Source organism: Corvus hawaiiensis, chromosome Z (assembly GCF_020740725.1).
Source record: "Corvus hawaiiensis isolate bCorHaw1 chromosome Z, bCorHaw1.pri.cur, whole genome shotgun sequence".
NCBI lineage: Eukaryota > Metazoa > Chordata > Aves > Passeriformes > Corvidae > Corvus > Corvus hawaiiensis.
The window spans coordinates 6,299,743-6,312,356 of NC_063255.1; the positions used below are offsets into that span (position 1 = coordinate 6,299,743).

At 39.1% G+C, this 12,614-nt stretch overlaps 1 long non-coding RNA gene across 1 annotated transcript; it reads left to right on the forward strand.

Annotated features, from left to right (window-relative positions):
• The first annotated feature begins 300 nt into the window (after positions 1 to 300).
• LOC125320463 lies at positions 301 to 12,414 on the forward strand. The gene is made up of 3 exons (XR_007201118.1): positions 301 to 412; positions 2,804 to 2,914; positions 11,698 to 12,414. It is a non-coding gene; the product is annotated as an uncharacterized LOC125320463 (long non-coding RNA).
• Positions 12,415 to 12,614: the final 200 nt, after the last annotated feature.

The window sequence follows — 12,614 nt, forward strand, 5'->3', positions numbered from 1 at the left end:
ATGCTGAAGATTTTTGGCCAGGAGCTTTATACTGCCAGTTACTACAGGGTGGAAAATATATGCTTGAGATATCTGAAATTTAATTTCTTCTGCTTCTCATTGAGGGAAAACAAAAAACCTAATAGTAGGGGCATAATGATAGATGGAGACAAAATTTAAACCAGGCATGTTGGCTGTATTACCTGGGAAAACAGAGTGTCATGATTAATTTAAAAAATACAATCTGAAAACCCAGAAGAGAGTTTCATTAAAAATATTACTTTCTTCTTTCTTTCTTATTCCTTTTGGTTTTAGTATCTCTTCACAAGCTAAGTATACTATGCTGTTTTATGAGTTGAAAGGAACTGCTTACAAAAATGAAGAAAAGCTATGAAGTTTTTGAAAAATGTATGGGATCCTTTGAGGATGGCAGGTACTCTAAACTTACTGGTATAATTTTAAGCAGGTATGTCAATGATTACTTTAAAAAAAATAGCCAGCTAATGCATATCTATACAGGTTTTAAAAAAGACATTAGCAGCTGAAGAGTGAAATAGCTTTCCTGGGATTTTAAACAAGCTAAAACATAAGGGAAAATTAAAGAATATCTTTCCATGGGTCACAGGAAGTTTATCTATAAATAGCGCATGCATTTGTTTCATAGCTAGCAGACTGCAAAAAACAACTCTTGATGCAGAACTGCTGTAGAGAAAAGGCAGTGAACTGCACTGGTACAAGTTGTACATCTACGCCAAAATGCTGTTCCTGGGGCTGGAAAAGTCAAACTAGAAAAGGCATTACCTCTTGAAATTTTCCTTCTCAGCAACTACTGAGAATTTTACAAATAAAGTCTCAATTCTCCAAACAGCCTGAAAAAATTAGTCACATGTCTAAAGTTTCAATAAATTGCTTGGGAGCTATACCAAGATCTTGTATGAACTAAGTATCTTCACACTTATTTCCAAGATAGTGAAAATGGCAGTTCAACCCAGATGCTAAAATTCTTGGTTTAGTCCCATTCTATGTAAAATTATTAGAAGACAAATAGGTCTTCTATTGAACATTAAAGAGAAATAATAAAGAAGTACCATAACAAATATGGAATGGTTTTGTGTTATTCATGAGAATAATTCATTTAAGAAAAGAAATTGCAGCTCCAGAAATTCAAAATCCATGAGACTGTCGCTTTCTGGTAAACTAAACTTAATTTCGTATATGGAAACTTGCTTATAAATGTGCTGTGTTTTGTTGTCAGTTGCTGTACAGCTTTTATACAGAATAGCAAAGTGCTGCTGCTAAAGACACCAATATTAACCCTTGCACCAGTTGTTCATGATTCTTCCAGCCAAACTACTCACAACATTGTAGGGGGAGAATATGCACTTGATGATTTGCTTCCTATAATGGGTTGTTAATATGTTGACTCTAACTTTTTGCAAATGACTCGATTTGTCAAACAGTGCTTTGGGCTAAAAAATAAATAAATCTGTCCATGCACATTCACATTTCTCGAGCTGATTCCTCTGAGGAAGTTATTTAGTTAAAATTTCCATGTTTCTAACCCCTAGTCTTGATGGGACCTGCCAAGCAGGTGCCCACCACCCTACTCCCAGACTGTCACACTGTGATCCCTCCAGAACTGCGAAAAGGGACGGGCTTTCTGGCGCACAGAGAACGTACTGTGCAAGAAAGTAGTTTCAACTGTTTTTCTGCTCTTCATGGAAGTTTCCATACCTGAGCTACCTTGAAATCATCACTTAATTCCAAAGTTTTTTTGTGGTTTAAAAAGCATCACCTAACACATGCAATTAGGTCTCAGCTTACCTTGATTTACCTTTGGGAGGAAGAATTTGCTTTAGAAAGACACACCCCATTTTAGATTCATCTGAGAATAAGATGCTCACAGCCTGTGAGCAAAGAACTTAATGACTTGCAATGCCCTTACTCGCACTGCTACATTCACAGGCAGCTCAAGAAAATATTTTTCTTGCATGGCAAGTTATTGCAAATAGCAATCACATGTTGAAGGTGCTTCATAATTAGTGGTGGCTAACAACCATAACCCTTTGGCTCTGATTTCAGTTTCTCCTATGGTTTTTATTCACCAAGAAACACATGGACAGTTGTATCTCAAATCTTGGCTCTTAATAAAATCAATGGAGGGAAGTCTGGAGCTTAAACTGGGAATGTGAATGTTTTCTCTGCCCAGCAGAGATCTCTGCTCTCCAAAGGATGAATCTGGGAAGATCAGTCAGCAATACATCAGCAGCAATGCTGGCTGCAGTACTGGGGATCTGGCAGTCACCAAATTATTTATTGTAACTGTTCCAAACCCATGTCTGGGAACTGTGCAAGAAGCAGAAAAGCCTGGGGATTGGTAGCATGCAGATGCATCGATTGTATGCATCTCTGGTAGTTTGTTTGGCCAAGCTGCAAACTGCCTTAACCTGTTAATAATTGGTGTCTCAGCAAACTTCAAATTAGTAATATTTATGGCAGCCTGTCTTGCTGCAAACAGAAATAACAATTTTGCCTTAAAGCAATAATATTCAGATGTATGCTAGGACTCCTAACTCCTTTGCAAAATAAATAATTACATAAATTGTATCAAGGCTTCAACTGCTTCAAGGCTTTTGTTACTTTGTTATATATCTTATTTTCTTGATTTCTGTCTGAGCTGAAGTGATTAAAATCCTACCCTGTTCCTAAGACAGCTAAGAATCAGTCAACTGAGGCAATGTACAATTCATGTCTGACAGATGTGTTAAATGTCATTAGCATAAAAATCAATCCAAATCACGTAAAAAATTTCTCTGTTGGACAGGTAGAAACAACATCGCCAACTGGATGTCTAAAGGGGAAGAGGGGAAAAAGAGCATGTCTCCAGAATGCTGATATTGTCCAGATTTTATGTGAAGGAAAAGCAGAATACAAGGTAATGTTATTCTGTCCTCTCTTTGTTCTTCTAGGACTATTTGTAACTCTTTTGGTTGGAAGTCTTTCATGACATGGGATAGGTTCTCAATCCGTCTGGCATGTGCTTCATGTATCTTGGGCAGAAGTGCTTAAGGTGTCCCTTGGTTTTAGTCTTTGTTATCCTGCATCTCTCTTGTGGAAGGTATTACCTTTCCTTCCCACGTCCAGGGACTGTCTTGTTTTATTTTGGTCTTTTGTATCAAAATATGCGTTATATCATCTATTTTTATCCTAGAATTATCAACTTATTTCATTAATGTGTATAAGACCTGCAGACAGGATGTGATTAATGCTTGTTACCTCTCATTAATTTATATTAGATACATATATATTATATCAGAAAACCAACCCTTTAATTCTGATCTCTCTTGAAAATTCAAAGACAATCTTGATTACACCTCAGCTACCAGTTATTGAGCAGATCATGCCTACACTGGAACCAATCCAATTGCTTAGATTGCTCGTCGCTTGCACAAACTAAACAGTGTGCCAGATAGAGCAGCATTTTATGAATGTACAAAATGCAACGTAAATAGATCAGAGTTAAATGGGTACGGGAGATCATTTTTTACTGACAGATCAATAGATTCCTAAGTGCATTTCTTAGTATGAAATAGCATTTTGCTGAGAGCTTTGTTGTCCTGGCAGTGTCTGATACACAGTGAGGGACATTCCTTGTATTATCATAGTCAATTTCAGCTCCTGGTATTTTTGTTTCTGACTCTCTCCAACTACACTCTTCTGTGTGTTTGCTACCAATGTTTCTCTATGCTACTTGCAGATTCAATTTTATTTTTTTCCTCTGAATTCTTATTTCTTAGTGCTTGGTTAATGTCTCACAAAGTTTCTGAAAACAGTTAGTTAGGTGTTAGGAAATGTACCAAAACCCATCCCAGCAGCTGAATGACACCTAGGTTAGATATTTGCAAGCTCCCTTATTAATTTTCACTGTGAAACTGTTAAGGTACTGACCAAATATTTTATTCAAGTTCTCAGAACTTCTCATAAGAGGCTCATAACTTGACTTATTTTATTAAATCTTATAAGAAGTATATTAGATGATCTTAAAGAGTGAGTGAAATGTCCAAATACCTGGAACCTAAAATTTAAATTTAAACTCCTTAGAATTGAGTTTAGCTACATTTACTTCTCTTTCTTAGAGTCACTTGGTGTTTTGGCAGAATTGAACATCATTTAATAGAAAGCATTCAGCACGTAATATTAGAGGTACCTATAAGCTTGATAGAGGTAAGGGCTCCTTGGGGCCAGATTGGCTAGCCTCTGTAGGGTGCTAATAAAGCTACACCATGCTGCATGTCTAAATTAGCTGTGCAGTTGAACTCTCCTTAGGCCTTGCTCAGTGAACCTTTACATACCAGAGAAGCAGTCTTTGATCAGATCTCTGCTGTTGGGAGCCCCCATACATGGGCTGATGGAGGATACCATTTGGCTGGCCTTTTTCAACTTAATTTTTCAGAGAAGCCTCATTTTAAACACTGAGACCCAGTAGCTCTGCGGCTATGCAAACCTGATCTAGGAATGTGTGCCAGCTGCTACAAAGAGAGCTTTAATTTACCACTTATTTCCATGAGCTTTCTGTTCCCTGCCTGCAACTGCACAGATGCACAGATTCCTTGAGGACAGAGTGTTCTGGATGGATTACATCCCATGTGATGTGCTAAACTTCTTTACCTCTGATCTGCTCTGGTGCAACACAGGAGTAACTAGCCATGGCTAATCATGGCAGACAGGATAATCAGGGAGCCTGGAAATGAAAATCAGAATTTAATGCATTTTTATTCAGTGAGTTAATATTTAATTAATAACTAAAGTGTTTTGATAGACAAAGGTCTCAAAGTTTCATTTACTTCTTTTTCTTTTCTTTAATGGTTACTGCAAAAAGCTCCATGTACTGCAGTTACTTTCACGACCAAGGAAGGGAGATAGTGTCAGTATAAGCGGTACCTTGCTTATTTTGTTCTGTTGGATTTCTTTCATCATCTTTTGGAAGAATTTCTAGCTCAATGTGTCTCTTAGCAAATATTTCTTCCCAACTTTCTAATTTATGTCTCTCTTAATGAGGTTCTCAAGAGTCTTCAGCTGCATGTGACAAGAGTTTCCTGAATGTTAACCTGGGGCTGTGTCCTTTTGTGGATCATGGTAATTGTGAGATGACTTACAAGAATTTTAAGTAGCTGCATTTTGCTTTAGGAAGCATACCAGACTGTCACTTCAAATCTATGAGGAAACATAGGTATGATACCATTCATCTGTGCTTTATTTCAGTACTTCCAACTGAGAGGAATTAATCTTGACTCTGTACCAAATGATACTATCCCTCCACTATAGAAAAAAGTGTAACAACAACACTTCTGGTGTTTCCCTGATTTTAAAAGAAAATGCATGGCCACAAAACCTGCATATTGAGGGGGATCATGATTCTGGCAGCAATATCCAATCTCACACTTTAATGCTCTTTCCAGTGATGAGTTTGTGTCTGTAGATATGTTCACATCTGATCTTAAATTATGTTATTATGTTAGTTTGATATACAGGATGAGCGACAAAGAGAGAAAAATCAGTATGATCATCACAGTACAAATGCAGAATATTCGATATCAAACCACTTATCCAAGCAAACATCTCTAAGCACTTTTGCCTACTGTTATGATATTAAACTGCATATGCCTCATAATCTAGTCCTTCTAATTACTCTTTCAATTTCTTAGTGCAATAAAAAAAAATGCATCTGTAAAACAGAAGTAATTGCCTTATCTCCTTAAATATACTGGGGAAAAAAAGTATATTTATATTTGAATGTCCATTCAATGGTTGTTTGAAGAAGTCATAAAAGCAGATGAAGGATACACTGTCAGCAGTATAAAGGAGTCCTTCCCTCTTGAGGTCAATTGAAATGTAAATAAAAGGTGACTGACAATAATTACACCAAAGACAATAAACAGAAACAGGCCCACTAGGCTTGATTGCTCAAGGAACTTCAGAGGACAGACATAGCAGGAGTTATGGCACAACTGTTTCCACAAGATGCCCAAAATGCCTATAAAAAAACTCTGTGATATATAAACAGGTAGAAAATATAGTCAAGGTTGCATTGCCACTCAGGGCCCCATGAAGGTGTGCTAATTCAGTAAGGAGTCCAGGTGTTTATCAATATCAGGCTATACTGATTTTTGAATCATATCTTACAAGCTGTCTTGAGATGTCATGACATTGCTTTACAGGCTCATGATCCCGAGTCTCTGCTTTAATTTAACTGATCAGGTCAGCAGGGCAGCACTGAGGCGAGGCATGCTTTGGCCATCAGACCCTTCAAGTGTAGATCATGCTACAGTAACTTTTCCAAGGAAAGTTGTACCAGTTGTTTGAATCCATACAGTTGTCTCCTTTTACATCAAGACTAAGTTCAATTCATATAGATAAAACATCTATTTAAAATATATTACCCGCTTTCAGCCCCAACACCCTAACAGGAGAGCTTGTTAAAGAGGCTCTATTCCGATGTGCAGAATGCAGGAAAATGTATGAATCACAGCATCACAAAACAGGCAAGATCGGATCCAAGTCTGAAGATTGTACAGTCCCACCCCACTGCTCAAAGGAGGACCAGGTACATCACATTGCTCATGACCACTTCCAACCAGCTTTTGAGCATTTCCAAAGAAGAAGACTAAAGATCATGGGCCACCTGTTCCAGTGTTTGGTCCCACCATCTTTAGTCTACATCCATTTTCATGTATTTGACTTTGTGCCCATTGCCTCCCGTCACCACTCCCCTGAAAACAGATTCCCTTCTCCTTTAGTCTGTCTCTCCCATCCTACTAGAACTCTATATACAATAAGGTCTCTGCTGAGCCTCTCTTCTCCAGCCTAAACAGTCCCAGATCTCTCTGTCCCTGTATGGCAGATGCTCCAAGCTTCAAGATCTTAATCTCTTTCCTGGCTCTCCACTGGACTCGCCCCAGCAGACCCATGTGTCTTTTGTATTGGTGAGCACAGAACTGGACACAGCATGCCAGGTGTGCCTTGCCAATGCTGAGCACAGGGAAAGGATCACATCCCTCAACTTGCAACGCCCTTCCTAAAGCAGCCCACAATGCTGTTGGCTGTATTTGTCCAAAGGGCTCATGTTCACCTTCACATCTACCAAGACCACCAAGTCCTCCTCTGCAGAGATGATTTTCAGCTTGATGAGATCAAATGACTAAATCATTTGTGTGGTAGGTGTGGTATTGTCCAGGGTTGTCACGTGTATAACTCTCTATAAAATTGATCAATGCTGCAAATACTGAAATAAATGTGTGTAAACAATACAAAACTGCTAACTGCTAACTGTAAAATTAAGGGTTTATTTTCAGTACTACACTTTCAGATGTTAACAGCTTCCAAAATAACCATTTCCAAACACATAATACAAAATAGTTTTAATTACTAGGGTGTTGGGATGCGAAGTAACTTAAATTGTTGAATATGCTTTGCCACAAACACTGTAATTTATCTTATGAGTTTACCTGCAGCTATGACAAATCACTTTTTCAGTGGAATCTTACCTTATTCTTTTAGTATCAAAAGAGAAGTGTTCCATTTGGTGGTGACTTTCCAGACTGATTTCTACTGAGCCACCATCTAGGTATTTCATATAAGATGGGGACAGCAAATGTGGGAAAAAAAATATATCTTCAAGAAATATCAACTTTATGTGTTATGCTATTTAAAGCAAATTTTAAAAGTGGAAACCAAAAGCCAATCACAACCACCTCATACATCCTTTAAGAAAAGGATAGAAATTATACTAAAATGCATTTAATTTTTGAAAAGAAAACCTACGTGAGTCTACTGCTCTGATGTGGTAGGGCAGACAGAGGAAGTCCTGAACTTTTCCTCCCCTTAAGAGATGGCACCAGCAACCTGGTAAGCACCACTGGCTCCCAACATAGGTCTGCCTCAGCATATACTCCTGCTGCTGCTGCAAGTTTCAGGTGTCAAGATACTTCCACCTACTTCTTGTGTTTAGTTGCTTTGGTATCTTTCACACAGAAATAGAAAGGGCAAACCCACATGATCTGTGTAGGGAACATAGGCAGATGGATAAGGGTTGAACTGCAACCTCCTAAGCTTGGTAGCTGGAGCTCATGGTACAATCTGTTCTGTGAAACATCCTTTCCCATGTTATTTCTGGCTGTTTCTGCAATGCGTCATCAAATGCTATTCATACTATGAAGCACAATGATTGCATTGCTCTTTAATTCCCCTCAAGCTTGCCGTGACTGTTGATTAAACAGTATGTGGGCTATGATTAGCTTCAATGTAGAATACAAAATTGACTCCTACCTGCTCAGGAGGATCTCCATAGCAGACAGTGCTTTGGTTTTTTCCTCTTGAACCGAGCCATCAGTTTTAGGACCATTAATGTAATAGTCATGCAAATATAAACATGAACCACTGAAAATATGGAATTTGTCTTCTTTTTGATCAGAATAATAAAAAATGAAAATATTTTAGACTTTACCTCAAGTTTCAAAATCATTTAGTCTTTATAACTGCTGCTGCTGTTTTGTGATACTTGTCTCCTCCTTTCAGCATTTCCCCATTCTTCTCCTTTCTCCTAGAGAAGCACCAGACATACAGTTCAACAAGTTCTGTTGCGACTTTCTGGCTTCCGATAGCTTTGGCCTGTGAATATCCTTGGTATCTACTGGCAGTTCAGCTTATTCTGGGTGCTTTTCTCTTAGTGTCTATCTCATACTTGGTGTCTAGTTCTCATGATATCTGTAGGAGCTTTCAACAAGACTCCTACAAAATCTCATCAAAATTTACATTTTGTTAAAATTGAGTGGCTTGTTCAATGGATAAGGAAGTGATTGGACAGTCATATCCAGAGGGCAGTGGGGGACAGCTCAGTGTTCTGATAGATATTGGTGACAAGTGATGTCTCTCAGAACTATACACTAGTACCAGAGTTATTTAATGTCTTCATCAATGGCATAGACAAAGGGATTGAAGGCACCCTTGGCAAGTTTGCCAATGACACTGGGCTGAGTGGTGCTGTTGACCCTCCTAAAAAGACATGATGCCATCCAGAGGGACCTGGACCAGCTCAGGAAGGGACCATGGACATTTATGAGGTTTAACAAGACCAAGTGCAAGGTGGTGCACCTGGGTCAGGGCAAACCATGGTATCAATCCAGGCTGGGGAATGAAGGGATTGGAAAGAGCTCTGCCAGGAAGGACTTGGGGGTTCTGCTGGGGGAAAATCTCAACATGACTCAGCCATGGGCACTCACAGCCCAGAGAGCCAAACATGTCCTGGGCTGCATCCAGAGGAGTGTGGGCAGCAGGGGAGGGAGAGGATTCTGCCCCTCTGCTCTGCTCTGCTGAGACCCCACCTGCAGTGCTGCATCCAGCTCTGGGGTCCCAGCACAGGTATGACATGGACCTGTTGGAGTTAATCCAGAAGAAGGCCGTCAGAAAGATGATTATCTCCTATGAAGACAGGCTGAGAGAGTTGGGACTGCTCAATCTGGAGAACAGAAGTCTTCAGGGACACCTTATGGCAGCCTTCTAGTACCTAAAGGAAGCCTACAGGAACATTGCAGAGGGACTTTTTAAAGGATCTCTAGTGATAGGAAAAGGCAAAATGGCTTTAAACTGAAAGCAGGTTTAGATTAGACATTAGGAAGAAATTCTTTACTGTGAGTTGCTGAGGCACCTCAACAGATTCCCTAGAGAAATTGTGGATGTCCCACCCCCAGAAAGGCCAGGCTGGATGGGCCTTTGAGCAACTTGGTCTAGTGGAAGGTGTCCCTGCCCCCTGCATCAACCACCAACAAAACAGGAGAACAACATAAGAGAAACCAGTGGCTGGAAGTGAACCCACATAAACTGAAGACAGACACATTTTTAAACATTAAACTCATGTTTTAAACAGTGAGAAAGTTTAATCATTGGAGCGAAGTTTCAAGTGAAGTGACAAATGATTCATTTTGTGTTATCTTCAAATACAGGCTGCTTTTCTGGCATGTACTTTAACATGTACAAGCTATGTGTCACAGAAGGGCAAGTTATCCTGTGCTCTGAGCAGGGATAAGGGAGAGAAATTTAATGTTTGTGATATAGGGAGATTAGGGAAAATTATGCTCATTCTTCTTTAATCCCATCTGTTATTGATATGAGTGTGATTGCATGCACAAAAATGAGCGCAAAATGTCTGACTTGGTCATTTTTATGCTGCCAGTTTCATTTGTGAGTACATGTTCTGAACATCTCTATTCTTTCATTGCTTTGCAGGGGTCACAAAGTCGCTTTACAGTGACATCCCCCCCCCCCCCCGCCCCCCCCCCCCCCCAGTCTCAAGGGAAGAACTTCAGAACAAAGCACCGGTCTGCAAGAGATCACTAAGAATTTCTGTGTCTTTTTAATCAAACTCATCCTCATTCTGGAAATTCATTAGTGATTGTTTATTTAGTATAATGGCTCAGTTCCTTTCTCATTATTAAAAAGTTCCTTCCAAAGGAATATAGTGTTTCTGTCTGGACACCATGGAGTAGCTCATATTTCTGTTCTATTTGTTGATGTGCCAATTTTTAAACATGAATTCTGAGATCCTGAACTGTGCCACAATATAAGAATCTGCACAGTGACAATTACTGGCAACTTGCACTGGCACTGAGGTATTGTAAAATACGGTGTTGATTCTAATTATTTTCTGTACCATTTCCAACACTAGAATCCTAAATTTTCAAGACTGAATAATAACACGTGGTAGAATGGAAAGAACTCTTTCAGTTTCTACTTTCCACTAACAGCCAGTATTACTATTCTCTTGCTTTTCATCTTTCCTGTTAGGTTGGAACAAAACAAAACCTAAGAAACAGCAATTTTAATTTTTAGGATAGGGCCTTGCTTTCTGAAAAAATGAAATAAAAAACTTACTCATTAAAATAGACACTCGCTGAGACCAACTAAATTCACAGCTGTTGTTGCATTGCAACACCAATGAAATCAGACGGTAAAGCTCTGAAAAATCTTAAACTCCATGAGAAATGGACTTTTCAAAGTGGTTTTATGAAGACATTAACCAGGTTTACATTGTTTTCTTATGGCAATTATGCTAAAAATCAACTAGTCTCCTTCAGCAAAAATTACTTTTGTTCAGACAAAAGAGAAAAATATCAATAAACTATATTTTAAGCCAGTGCAAATGGATTTAGTTTTTTTGAAGTCAATAGATTTATCCCAATTTCTATTAGTTAAGGATGAAGTAAAACTGTGCACTACTAAAAATGGCTACTTTACCTCTTTTAAGTCACTGAAGCTGCTCAGAAAGCATCATATTCTATTACTTTTCAGGACTTCATTTATTGCTGTGTTTTGCCTCAGCAGGATATTCTAATAATGGTATGGGCTGTGTGTCCAGCATCCAAGTGTGCTGCCTGCTTTTGGATATTTCTAACATTCCCTCTTTACCATCCCTCCTCTCAGCCTTTCAAGGAGATGTTTGAACAAAAAAAATACTAGTTGTCTTCAAATCTCCCTGTAAGAAATGAAAGCAGTCCTTAAATCTTGGTGGAGGGAATCTACAACAGGGATATAGTATTTCTCTGAATCCTCAACTATGTTTTATCTCAGGATGTGTGCATGCAACAGCACAATGTGAGGGCTGAGCATTCTCGTAGGGCATCTCATGACTTAATGTTTTCTTAACTTTCCCTTCTGTCTTTTAAGGTGTTTCTATGCACTTCACGAAGTTCCCATTTCCAAAGATTTTCATCTCCTACAGCCACACTAGCAATTCAGTAGCAACAGTTTGGAGAGCCACAAACAGAAGAAGCGAAGGACCTGGAGCACAAGTCCTATGAGGAGGGGCTGAAGGAGCTGAGGTTCTCTAGCTTGGAGAAAAGGACACTCAGAAGTGACCTTATCACCCTCTACAACTGCCCAAATGGAGGTTGTGACCAGGTGAAGGTCAGTCTCTTCTCTCAGGTAACAAGTGAGAGGGAAAAAAAGGAAGTGGCCTTAAGATGCAAAAGGGGAGGTTTAAATTAGATATTAGGGAATTTTTTTTTCACAGAAAGGTTTGTAAGGCATTGAAAAAAGACTTCTCAGGGAAGTGGTGGAGTCATCGTCCCTAGAATTGTTCATAAAACATGTGGATATGGCACTCGAGGACATGGTTTAATGGTGAACATGGTGATGGTGCTTGTTGACAGTTGGATTTGATGACCTTAAAGATCTTTTCCAGCCTTTATGATTCTGTGATTTTGCTACTTATGAAGCAAGCAACAGCTTCGCCATCTCAAGAGACCAGATCACCACATCCTTTACCCATGGCATGACCAGATAAAAGAGATACTTAGATAGCAAAAGCCTGCTTTGATATGGATGACAAATCTCAGCCTCCCAGTTATCTCACTGTCAGCCGGTATTGTCTATCTGTAATCTACACAGTGTACAAGGGTTCTCATAAATAAATAAGACATTCATGTTCCAATCCCACTCGTCCATGTATTGACTTTTATTCATACATGTTCTGTAATCAACCTGCATAAAAAATTAAACTCGCTGCTTCTTCTGCAAAGAACACTTTAAATATATGAAGGAAGAAAAGCAGAGAGTAATTGCAACATGCTCTCCAGACCAAA